The sequence below is a fragment of the Hippocampus bargibanti genome, linkage group LG02 (assembly GCF_051943395.1).
Source record: "Hippocampus bargibanti isolate YZ-2025 linkage group LG02, ASM5194339v1, whole genome shotgun sequence".
NCBI classification, from domain to species: domain Eukaryota; kingdom Metazoa; phylum Chordata; class Actinopteri; order Syngnathiformes; family Syngnathidae; genus Hippocampus; species Hippocampus bargibanti.
This window is the reverse complement of record NC_142735.1, coordinates 16,017,325-16,030,000: the sequence shown is the minus strand read 5'-3', so window position 1 is coordinate 16,030,000 and position 12,676 is coordinate 16,017,325.

The window sequence follows — 12,676 nt, the reverse complement described above, 5'->3', positions numbered from 1 at the left end:
ATAGAGAGAGAGAGAGAGAGAGAGAGAGAGAGAGAGAGAGAGAGAGAGAGAGAGAGAGAGAGAGAGAGAGAGAGAGAGAGAGAGAGAGAGAGAGAGAGAGAGAGAGAGAGAGAGAGACAAGATGGAAATGGCCAACCAACCAGATATCATTGTCATAGCTAAAGGGCAAAGGAAAGCCGTTGTCATGGATGTAGCGCTCCCGAGTGATGGAAACATCAGAAAGAAGGAACATGAGAAACTCGAGAAATACCAAGGGCTCAGAGAGGAGCTGGAGAGAGCCTGGAAGGTAAAGGTGACAGTCGTGCCTGTGGTGGTTGGAGCACTCGGGGCAGTGACCCCCAAACTCCACGAGTGCTTGCAACAGATCCCGGGAACAACATCGGATATCTCGGTCCAGAAAAGTGCAGTGCTGGGAACAGCACGGATACTGCGCAGAACCCTCAAGCTTCCTGGCCTCTGGTAGAGGACCCGAGCTAAAATGGGGGACAGACACCACCCATGGGGGGTGAGACCTCCTTCCTCCGACCTCCATCCTTCATGATCAGGATTGTTTGCCCTTCGGTTAGACATCCTGGGTGAGTCCCATCCATCAGCAACTGGTTCATTTGTGCTGCTAGGCGCAATATATATATATATATATATATATATATATATATATATATATATATATATATATATATATATATATATGATCGGATTATTTCTTTTGTACTGTCTGATTATTGTCTATGACTGGCCCTGATTGCCCCATTCTCCCTGGTATCACCTCATCAGCATGACTAAGCCTACATGGTCATGATCTAAGAGGTCTGTTCCAAGTACAATTAAGCACGTTGAGCGTTTTATCACTCTTTTGAATGTCATCAGACGAGATTGTGATTTGCTGTGCTTTTTAATCAGCTGTCTATGGAGAAATAGTGAATCTTAAAACTTGACCTCCTTTTTACTATTAACTTATTTTTATCCATCCATCCATCCATTTTCCGTACCGCTTATTCCTCATTAGGGTCGCGGGGGGTGCTGGAGCCTATCTCAGCTGTCTTCGGGCACGAGGCGGGGGACACCCTGAATAGGTTGCCAGCCAATCGCAGGGCACACAAAGACATACAACAGTCACTCTCACACTCACACTCACACCTAGGGACAATTTGTAGTGGTCAATCTGCCTGCCATGCATGTTTTTGGAGTGTGGGATGAAACCGGTGGACCCGGAGAAATCCCACGCGGGCCCATGCAGATCATGCAAACTCCACACAGGGAGGCCGGGGTGGGACGCGAACCGGCGACCTCTGCACTGTGAAGCCGGTGTGCTAACCACTCGACTACCGGGCCGCCCACTTATTTTTATAGTTGGATATTATTGGTTTGAAAGTTTGTATTTGGACATTTTTTTGCCCCTCAGTGGAGTATTATACTCTCCATCTGCTTTTGTCGTTGTTTGTCCCACTGTGTTATTGAAATAAGAGATTGTGATTCTCATTTCATTCTCATGTTCATTTTACAAAAAAAGCGAATGAAATAATTGTGTCTGGCGGCGGCTCTGCAGACCTTTATTCATTGATATCTAAAATTAATCCCTTTACTAAATCCAACTGAAAATTTCAAGGGCAATGCTGCATCCTGAAATTACAAATTTAAAGAGAAGACTCATGGTACCGTAAGTGTTTTTGGTTTAGCTTCATCCAATCTATCATTGCTGTGACTCCACACAAACTGTTTTGCGTTTCCCTGAACACAAAGTGTTTGTGACGCTTTATCAGGAACATTGTTAACCAAGAATGTCTGGAGATGCTTTTTGGCTCCTGTTGATGCAAATGAAAGAAATTCTTTCTTTGGCTTTCCTTGAAGAACTGCCTCAATCGAAAAAGAAAGCAGTTGTTGACTAAAACAGAGGAACATGTGTTTTTGGAACAATCAGGATAGGACTTGATCTAATAATATAGCACTACAAGGCACTAAATTATTTTATCTAGTGAAAACTATTATCCACCCATGATCGTTTTGGTACTTTCCAACCTTTCTCCATTTTACAATTGAGATGTCGTCCTATCATGTTGCCACTGCGCATTCAACTGCAATTTAAGCTGACTTTTGCAATTAAATGTGACCCAATATAATGATATTCCATTTTATGGGCTTTCCGGGCACTCAGGGTCACTTTACAAACATAATTAAATGAAAACAAGCATTACGATAACAGTCACATGCCCTTGCGTTTAGAAACAATACTAAAAAACAAGCACAAAGAAAAAACAAGTGAGATGCTTGTAGCGTACTGGCAGACACATCTTTCATTGTTCATGTCACACACACACTAAATGACAAAAACAACCCAGTATTGACCACAATTCCGAAATATCTCTTTTTTTATGCATGCAAAAATAAGCTATGGAAACATAAGCAGTGATTATGATTTTATGCAGCAAACCTAAGCATTTGCGGGTGCAATCCCTCTGATTGAGCAAACTGATTCATCACTTTGACTGTCCACAATAGAGAATGTAATAGGCTTTATTCATAATTTTATTTTATGAAACACGGTGAAAGAGGTCATGGTGGCCATTAAGGGGATTAATGGCTCATGTTGGGTAAAGAAGATGCAATAAAGCTTGAAAAGTTAATGCTGCCATATGAGAACTGCTACACCGATTGAATGGGAGGGGCCACTGGAAACTAATAGACATAATTCAGCCAGGTAATGTCGTCTCACTCGGAACAAGATGGATAACATTTGGCAGTATTATTGGGCGTGTCGCGGCATGCCGGCACATTTATGCGAGTTATTTATGCTACTTAATGAAGGGCATAATGAAAATTGGACACAACGCTAAAAATGAGAAGGGAAAGTGTAATGTGGAGAGATAATCATTGATGCAATTAAGGTATCGTGCAATGCAGTGCAAGGCCGGCCTCTCTGACTTCCTCCGGTTCTTTTGATGAAGGTTGTATTTTATTTCAAAGCAACGCATTTAATCAGCCAAGAGGTTGTCAAGTGTAAATCCAGCAGTATTGCACAAAGAGGTTGACTTTTGAAAGTATGTTAATGTCAAATGCCGTCTTGGGTCAATCATTGACATTTGAGGACATGAGAAATGTTAACTCCCTTTATGGCAGTATTCCTCAATCATTTGTATGAAAGCGACACTTGAATTATGGGTTTGGCACTTAAAACTGTATTTTTATTACATTCATCAGAATAACATAACATTCATAAGTATTGACCACATTTCAAAAACCTTTCATATTTCCTGTGATGCAGGTCGTACGCAACACGAGGTTCAAGGAGATCTATTTCATTTCAATCCTTCTTTTTTTTTAATTTGAAACTGATTGGATGCTGAGGATTTTTGATCAGCTGGCAAGTTGTCCGGCTATTTTGATTTTGCCTTAAAAAATGCACCGCATGCGCGTGCTGTGTGTGTGTAACACCCCCACGATGCTAGCTCTACAAAATTTATGGGCTGTGAACACAGGGATAATCAATGTGAGCTACAGGGTCGCATTGATTATCCCCAGATTAAATCAGGTTTAAGGGAGACAACAAAACAGATGATGCAATTTAACCCTTTTCTGGGACAGCAGTTACGCCAGTGGACAGTTTATAATGCTAACGGGTTACGAGTGCATGGCAGGGTTATAGTGACCACTAACAGGAATTGGTATTCAACTTTGGATGTGCTATTATGCAGAAAGTCCTTGAGCCCTTTAAAGTGCCGAGGGCTGTGGAATATTAATCACTGACAGCTGTTCCAATATGTAGAGAGCTGAAGCTACAATGATCTGTGTGGTAATTTTCTCACACAGGGGTGTGCAAAGTGTGTGAACATTTGCTTAGCTACAGTGGTATGTGAGTCAACTGTTTAGGGAGTTGATGAGGGAAGATGGAAGATGCTGTTAAATGTCTGCCGGTCTTGCATAGTTCGACGTAACCTACCCGAAAGAGGTGGTGGCTTATATGTGGGGATACATCAGAATTTGCCCTTGTTTTAGTTCTACTTTTGGTTCAAGACCGTGTGTGTGTGTGTGTGTGTGTGTGTGTGTGTGTGTGTGTGTGTGTGTGTCTGAACAGGTTTTAGAGCAGTCGAATGTGAAGCAAGGACCTACCCCCGCCCCCACCCACACAGATCCGTTTGGCAGGCCAAATGTCCCACTATTGGGTGTGCTGCTTTTTACCACTGGATTTCATAGTTCAGCCTAAAAAATGTCAGCTGACAATAGCTGACATTTTCGGGTCGTGTTCATCACGCAGAAAATGTAATACGTATACAGTATTAGTCAATCCTCAAAAAGTCAACATTTTGCAGTTTTCCCTTCATTATTGTGTGAATAATACAGGACATGAAACTTAATGACAATATTCAGGCATGGATTGTTGGCCTTTGGCAAAGGTCCGCTCTGTATCATTCTAGTTGGTGTCCTTTTGGGTGTTTGCTCAGCTCTGGTGATGAAAACTAAAATACCAAAAGCAGATTTGAAGAAGATGCTGGTAATGATGTCCAGCGAAACTCCGGTCGACAGTGACGTCAGCCATGAGTAAAGTGAAGTGCTCGGGGATCCGTTACAGGTCATTTTCTTCAGTGAACTTCAGGCAACGTCTACAGAACGCAGTCAGGACATTTCTTTGAGTAGTTCTTGCGCACAGCTGCACACAGAGGGAGTCTATCAGATGCAGTCTGGTCTCGTTCAACTATTGTGTGAAGAGACGCCTGCATGTGAGACAGAATATGACATCAAACGTCACTCATTTAATCAGACCAAACGGGAGACAAAGAGGAAGACAGACAGTAAAGACAATAACAAACACTCATACGCATTGACACTAGTAATTAGTTGCTAATTTGTTCAACCATGTCCAAGCTGTCACACCATTTTGCATAAAAACAACAACCATGCAAAACTGCAAAAGCCATTTTAGTCTGATCACTATTATCATGTACAAAGTGGAGGGATGTTATAATATATATTAATGACATCACATCAGCCCCTGACCATAGATGAGGGTTGGGATTTAGATTGACCGGTAGATTGAGAGATTTGCTTTTTGGCTCAGCTCCTTCTTCACCACGACAGATCGGTACAAAGTCCGCATCACAGCAGAAAGGTTAAAGGTTAAAGGTTATGAACAGAATCGGTGACAAAGGGCAGTCTTGGCGGAGCCCAACCCTCACTGGCAAAAAATCCAACTTATTGCCGGCAATGCGAACCAGACTCTGACATCGGTTGTATAGGGACCGAACGGCCCGTATCAGGCGCTCCTGTACCCCATACTCCAGAAGCACCCTCCAAAGAACTCCACGCCCCTCCAGGTCTCACTGTCATTGCCCACATGAGCATTGAAATCGCCCAGCAGAACAAGGGAGTCCCTAGGGGGAGTGCTCTCCAGCACAACCCCTAAGCCTTAGGGGTTGTGCTGGAGAGCACTCCCCCTGGGGCCTAAGGTCTCCAAAAAGGATGGGTACACTGAACTGCTGTTTGGTCCATATGCACAGACAACAGTCAGAACCCGTCCCCCCACCTGAAAGTGGAGGGAAGCCACCCTTTCGTCTACCGGGGTGAATCCCAACGTACAGGCGGCGAGCCAGGGGGCAATGAGTATGCCGACACCTGCTCTACGCCTCTCACCGTGGGCAACTCCAGAGTGGAAGAGAGTCCAACCCCACTCGAGACGGCTGGTACCGGAACCCAGGCAGTGTGTGGAGGCAAGCCCAACTATGTCTAGTCGGCACTTTTCGACCTCATGCACCAGCTCGGGCTCCTTCCCTGTAAGAGATGTGACGTTCCCCGTCCCAAGAGCTAGCTTCTGCAGTCGAGGGTCCCTGCCTTTGGCTGCTGCCCAGCTCACAATGCACCCGACCCCTCAGGCCCCTCCCATGGGTAGTGAGCCCTTGAGAAGGGGGATCCACGTTTCCTCTTTGGGCTGAGCCCGACCGGGCCCCATGGGTGTACCATGGCCACCAGGCGCTCGCCAACGAGCCCCATCACCAGGCTCCAGAGAGGGGCCCCGGTGACCCACGTCCGGGAAAGGGAAAACCAAGTCCATTTATGTTTTTCTTCATATGGGATCTTCTGAGTCGTACTTTGTCTGGTCCCTCACCCAGGACCTGTTTGCCATGGGTGACCCTGCCAGGGGCATAAAGCCCCAGACAACCTAGCTCCTAGGATCATTGGGACACACAAACCCCTCCACCACGGTAAGGTGACGACTCGTGGAGAGGCGTCATCTGTGGTCACGAGCAATGGGTTGTGTCCGAAAGAACGAGATTCCGGATGCAAGCAGCCGAAATGAGCTTTCTCCGTAGGGTGTCCGGGCTTAGAGATAAGGTGAGAAGCTCGGTCATCCGGGAGGAGCTCAAAGTCGAGCCGATTCTCCTCCACATAGAGAGGAGACAGATGAGGTGGCTCGGGCATCTCATTAGGATGCCCCCAGGACGCCTCCCTGGTGAGGTGTTCCGAGCATGCCCCACTGGCAGGAGACCCCGGGGACGACCCAGGACACGCTGGAGAGACTATGTCTCCCAGCTGGCCTGGGAACGCCTCGGGATCCGCCAGGACAAGCTAGAAGAAGTGGCTGGAGAGAGGGAAGTCTGGGCTTCCCTACTGAAGCTGCTGCCCCCGCGACCCGACCCCGGATAAGCGGCAGAAGATGGATGGATGGATGGACATCCTATCAGTTGACAGGTCAACAAATTTATATTCCTGATGGGCAGAGGAAACACTAGAGTATCTTTTTTAACATCCGAGTTATGACTGGTTTCCGTTCCGACAAAACGGTCATAAGTCAAACGGTCGTAAATCGAAATCCATTCAAAATGGCTGACGCAAGGTTTATACGACTGGATAGTATACAATAGCAATCGGTTGTTTTTAAGCAACGTTTTCTATTGAATACTATTATATACCAAAATGTTCACAGTTTGTTTATAAAACTTTTATTGTCATTTTAATCATTTTATGTTTCGTATGATCGATCTTTATTACTGTGTCGGCGCACATGCTTTCTGCTGACCCAAATACGCACGGCTTCCAACACATGCGAGCTGTCCAAAAATCACTCTCCTTGCTAACGGAGAAGTCAGAAGAGGTCACCTGTCTCAAAGAGGCGGCGGCGCCGACCGCGTGCCCGACGCGGCGTTTGCATCGCGGCGATCCCACCTGCTGGAGCGCCGGTGTCCACGCCTCGGTCGACACCCCAATTCGGTCGTAAATTGGATGTTACCTGTATAAGGTTAACTTAATTGTGAAAAGAAACATTGAATCGAGCCCTGATCTGCTTGTGATATCAGGAAATCGGAATCAGAAAGCCTTTAATCGTCCCACAATGTGGAAATTTACAGTCCACGGCAGTAATTTCAGAGGGGGGCTGAATGGGGGGAGGTGAAAAGTAAAAAAACAATATATTCTAAGCATAATAAAACATGTCAGAAGACTGAGGTGTATACTGTAACTGTGCACGAAGGTTTCATAAAAAAGATCCCGAATAAAGGATCAACGGTAGTTGTTCTTACTACTGGTTTCTAAAGAATATCCAATTTATTGGACAAGCTGCAAATAATTCATCTCATCTCAAATGACCTCTTGTTATTTCAGGATTTTTTGTTTTTACCGACCATGCACATTAAGAGATGTGCTACTGAAGGTGCGAGATACCATTTTTGCTCAGCGAGATCTAAAACTTATTCTCTGATAGCCGGTGGAGAAGCTAAATGAGAGTGGGGAGACGCAATGAGTACTTTCGTCACCTCTGGGCAATAATATGAGACAGGACATTTATACACTCCTTACTTAACAGAGCCTCCAGTCAGAGGAAATGGAGGGTACGCACTTGCCATCATTCACGGGAGAAGGTTGTGTCTCCCCACAGGGAAGTGAGATGATTATTACTAGAAGTTTACGACAAGAGGAATGTGCTCCAAGTTTATCTATTCTCACAGCGGTCAGAGCTGAAAAGTCACTGGCAGCTTGTCAGTCCTTGACATTGGGAGTTAACCCCTTTTGGTGTCTTAATGACAATGAGAAGATGTCCCCTCAACCTATGTTTAAGGTTTTTGGAGATATTTTCCTTTTCTTGGTTTAATCTTAATCTTGGTTTAATTCTTTTTCTTTTCTTTTCAATATTTCCCTTCAGGGGTCGCCACAGACAATCAGTGTCCTCCATCTAACTATGTATTCTATTTGAGATTGAAGGGAAATATATATTTTACCAATGTGTTGTAATTTACAGCTATGATGTTCCAGAAAACCACTGCTGAACATAACGCTTAATTCATAAATATGAATAAATATATGAGAAGAATAGGGGCAGCATGGCTCAATGGTCGTCTCCCAACCCATAGGTTGGTATTTCAATCCCTGACCTTTTTGACCTTGTCAACGAGTCCTTTAGCAATATTCTTAACCCCATGTTTCTTCAGATGCGGCACCATCAGGAGGTAAATGAGGAAATAGTGAACCAAAGGTGGAAAAGTTTGACACATACAGTATCCTTTTTTTGTCATTATATTATTGTGATAATTGAAAACTGATAGGCTCAAGGAAATATAAGGAATCAGAATAAATGCAAATACATCATCTAGAAAAGTACTGTAAATTTGTATCTCTGATATGGATTATCTCGTCTTCAGCACTGCAGAGTTTGGAGGTAATACTGGCTCTCCATTTTCTAGCCACTTGTCATATCTGAATCTGAACCAAGATGAGTTTGAGAGAGAGGTGCATCCTGGACAAACCATCAGTTATTAGCTTGAACGATGTCATATGGGCAACCTGTCAGAGTGACAGAAAAGCAGTAAACGCTGAAAGATGAAATATGGGTCACGATGAAACAAACACTTGTGTTCTTTAGTCATCAGGTCCATCTGACAGGCCACTTTGTTCTCTGAGCCACGCACCTCCCAAAACACAGAAACTGTCGGAAAGGCAGTATGGCGCATACACTTATCTTACACGGGCTGCACACTACACATATATTGTATCATAAAACATTTGAGAAAGATGATACACTTTGCAGTCAATCACTGTTTACAACATAAACTACTTCCATTCGATATGAAGGCGGTGCTGAGTGAACAGATGCCAAGATTGAGGATGAGCTCAAAATATTTTTGCGCTGTGAGTACATTCCAATGACACATTCAAACATCCAAAAGGCTCAGAAGATTTGGAGTCTTTGTCCGGAGACGTCAGTTGTCCTTTAAAGGACTTATACTTTTTTATTGCTATCAACAGCATCCCTCCCTCAAAGATGTTTTTTTTATGGCATGAAGCTGCACCAAAGGGAATCCAAGTAATATTGTAAACATTAACTTATAATTGTGATTGTTATTTGGTTGTTATGAACAAAGCAGGATTTACTCATCTTATTTGAGTATAAGAAGTCAGGTAAAGGCAAAAATCAAGGCACATCTGATTTGATTTTAACTTTGCCATAAAAAGAGGTTGATTTAGAAGTACATTTACATACATACATACAATTATGTATTGTAATTAGTTGTATATGTAATTAAGTATTTACATACAATTTTGTTAAAAGAAAAAAAAAATTCAATTTGTCTTCAGATTGCTAACATAGCCTGCTGTCAGTTCATTTAGCATTACCAACAGCAGCATGTATACCATATAAATCACACACTCACCTTGAAAGCTGCTTCAGGGAATGGGGGCAAAAAATCCATCTTTGTTAAATCTCTGAATTACACTTATCATTGCCAGCTTGCTGTTACTGTGAGCATATGCTCATCTCTTTTTAACCGGAAAACACAGGATGACAGTGTTTGACAAGGCCCGCGGTCTCCTAACAGCGGCTCTCAATAGATCAAAGCTTAGCAGCAGGTGGCAGTGTTGCTCTTTCCACGGCATCGTCTTTAACCTTTTTGCTCTCCAACCATTTCCACCTACCACTGATTCATCACTTTATCAAATATTAGGCAGACTTTGGCTATTGAAACTTGCCTGCCTTGGCTGTCCACCCTATTTTTTCCCAGACATATCACTGGACAAATGGATAACCGCAGTCTATATTAATGTGTGGGACAGTAAGAATCAATATGTCTTGTTAAGGCTTTTTTCATTTTATATTGGAAGTATTATGGCTCCAAACACTCAAGAAAAATACCCAACAAGTAAGCAACAATAAATGAAGTCAAATAAATGATTTTTAAATGTAATTCTCAGAAAACAATGACCATTTCAACGAATATGTATTTGCTGTCAACGGTGATGAAAATCGAGAATTGGGTTCAGCTTGAGGTACTTCCGCTGGTAATAATGGCGCAGATATACAGTACAATAATCCTCAGTTTTTGTTTTAAGTTCACAATAAATTGCCGATTTTTTTCTAAACAGTGTGTACTTTATTTCAATCCATTTACAGGAATGATAATAGAATGATGTTGAGATGTTCTCCTTTGACAAAATGTTTGTACAATGTATTCACAATACTTTGGACTTTCAATCACAGCCATACATGAGTCAGATGCCATGTGGATTGTAAAATTTTGTAACATGATTGTAGAAAACACTCAACTGTCTTCACAAAAAAAAAAACTCTTTCAAGAGTCACATTTCTTCATTGTTCCTTAACAAATAAGGTACAAGATGTCAACATCAATGCAGATTGTTTACTGGTTGTGCATGCAAAACGTTTCAAGATGAAAAGTTTACTTACGTATGAATGACAGTGGTTATACATCACTAACTCCTCGTTAGCTCCTCGTTCCAGCAGCTGAATGTTTGTCCGATAGGTTTGCTCCACTATTATGACCAGTGACGTGCGGTGAGGTTCATGGCTGGTGAGGCACTGACGTCATCACAGTCAGATTTACAAACATATGAATTCCACAGAGTAGCTTATTCACCATTTGATTGGCAACAGTTAACATGTTTTGCTTAAAATGTCATGTCAGCATATTTTATTTTATATACTGTATACAAACTGTAGCATAGAAAAAAAGATTTAAAAAACATTATTATCGTGTTTCCTTTACTTATAAATGAAGTCCAAGTCTCTCTGTCTCAATGGAGATCACTGCCAGTGAAGAAAGTAGTCCTTGATCAGTGCTGTTGCGACTGTATGTTTTCAGTCTTTTGTGCTGAGAATAACCGCTCCACTGATGCTGTAGTAGATGGAACAGTGAGCACGAGCTGGAGCAACTTTGTCGCTTCAGGAATAGTTTCAATGAGATCCTTCTTGGCCAAAAAGCTGAGAAGCTGTCCAGGAGATTTACATCCCTCCCTCACAGTTTGTGAGCTATATAGTCCGGTGTTGGTCTTCCTTTAATTAGTATCTCCTGCTTCGATTGAAAGTTCAGTTTAGAAAATTATTTCAATTTAGATATGTAATCCACCATTCTGAAAATAAGGCCAAGCGACATAAAAAAATGACTGGATGGTTGCACTTAACTTGCTAACGGTTTACTGTAGCTTGCTTTCACTAATTCTATTATTATGCAGCCGAGGAGTCGCAAGAAGAATCTCTAATCACCAGCGCCCCCTGTCATGAGGGGGCGCTGGTGATTAGAGATTCACAGTTAGCATAGTCATTGCGCAATCCATGGTGAGGCTCAGCCGGCTGCTGCCTCACCGCTCGTCTCTACTTAGTATTTAATAATAATAATAATAATAATACCTTTAATTTACAAGCGCCTTTCTGAACACTCAAGGACACTTTACAACAAAGACAACACACAAAACAGTAAAATCATGCATAAAACAATAAATAATAAAACAGCAGAATAAATTAGACCATGAAAGCAAGTTTAAACAGGTGGGTTTTCAGGTGAGATTTGAAAGTAGGAAGGGAGTCAATGTTGCGAATGTTGGGTGGAAGTGAGTTCCAGAGTTTAGGTGCGGAGCGGCTGAAAGCTCTGCAGCCCATCGTTGTGAGACGGGCAGAGGGCATGTAGAGGTGGAGGGAGGAAGAGGATCTGAGGGCCCGAGAAGGAACGGAGATTTGAATTAGGTCAGTCAGATAGGGGGGGGGGGGGGCAAGGTTATGGATGGCTTTAAATGTAAACAGAAGTATCTTGAATTCAATATTCAATTGAATCATTTAATTCAATATTTGAATGGTAAATGGAAAATTCAGCGATTTTCATAAAAAATCCAAAAATGGGGAAGTTAGATGGAAAAGAACTTTAAAGTACAAATCACTAAGTAAATATAACTGTTTAATTATTTTTTTTCATTTGATATTTCCAAGATGACAGGTGAGGCAAGGTAACACGATAATGGTTTTTTATTTTTTTTCTATGCTACAGTTTGTATACAGTATAGAAAGAATGCTGACATGACATTTTAAGCAAAACACGCTAACTGTTGCCAATCAAATGGTGAATAAACTACTCTGTGGAGTTCATATGTTTGTAAATCTGACTGTGATGACGTCAGTGCCTCACCAGCCGTGAACCTCACCGCACGTCACTGATCCCTAGGTGTGAGTGTGGACAGTTGTTCTTCCCTGCCTCATGCTCAAGGAGAGTTGGGATAGGCTCCAGCTTGTGAGCATAAATGAATGAAATAATGAATGAATGTATCTTATAAAGGAAATTTATCAAAATGTTACCAAGCGTGAACTCGCTTATGTGTGATGATTTTCCTTCATATATACATTGAACTACATCTGTTAAAATTTTCAATTGTGGAGAATGCATTCAGATCGGGAAAAATAAGAACATTGTGC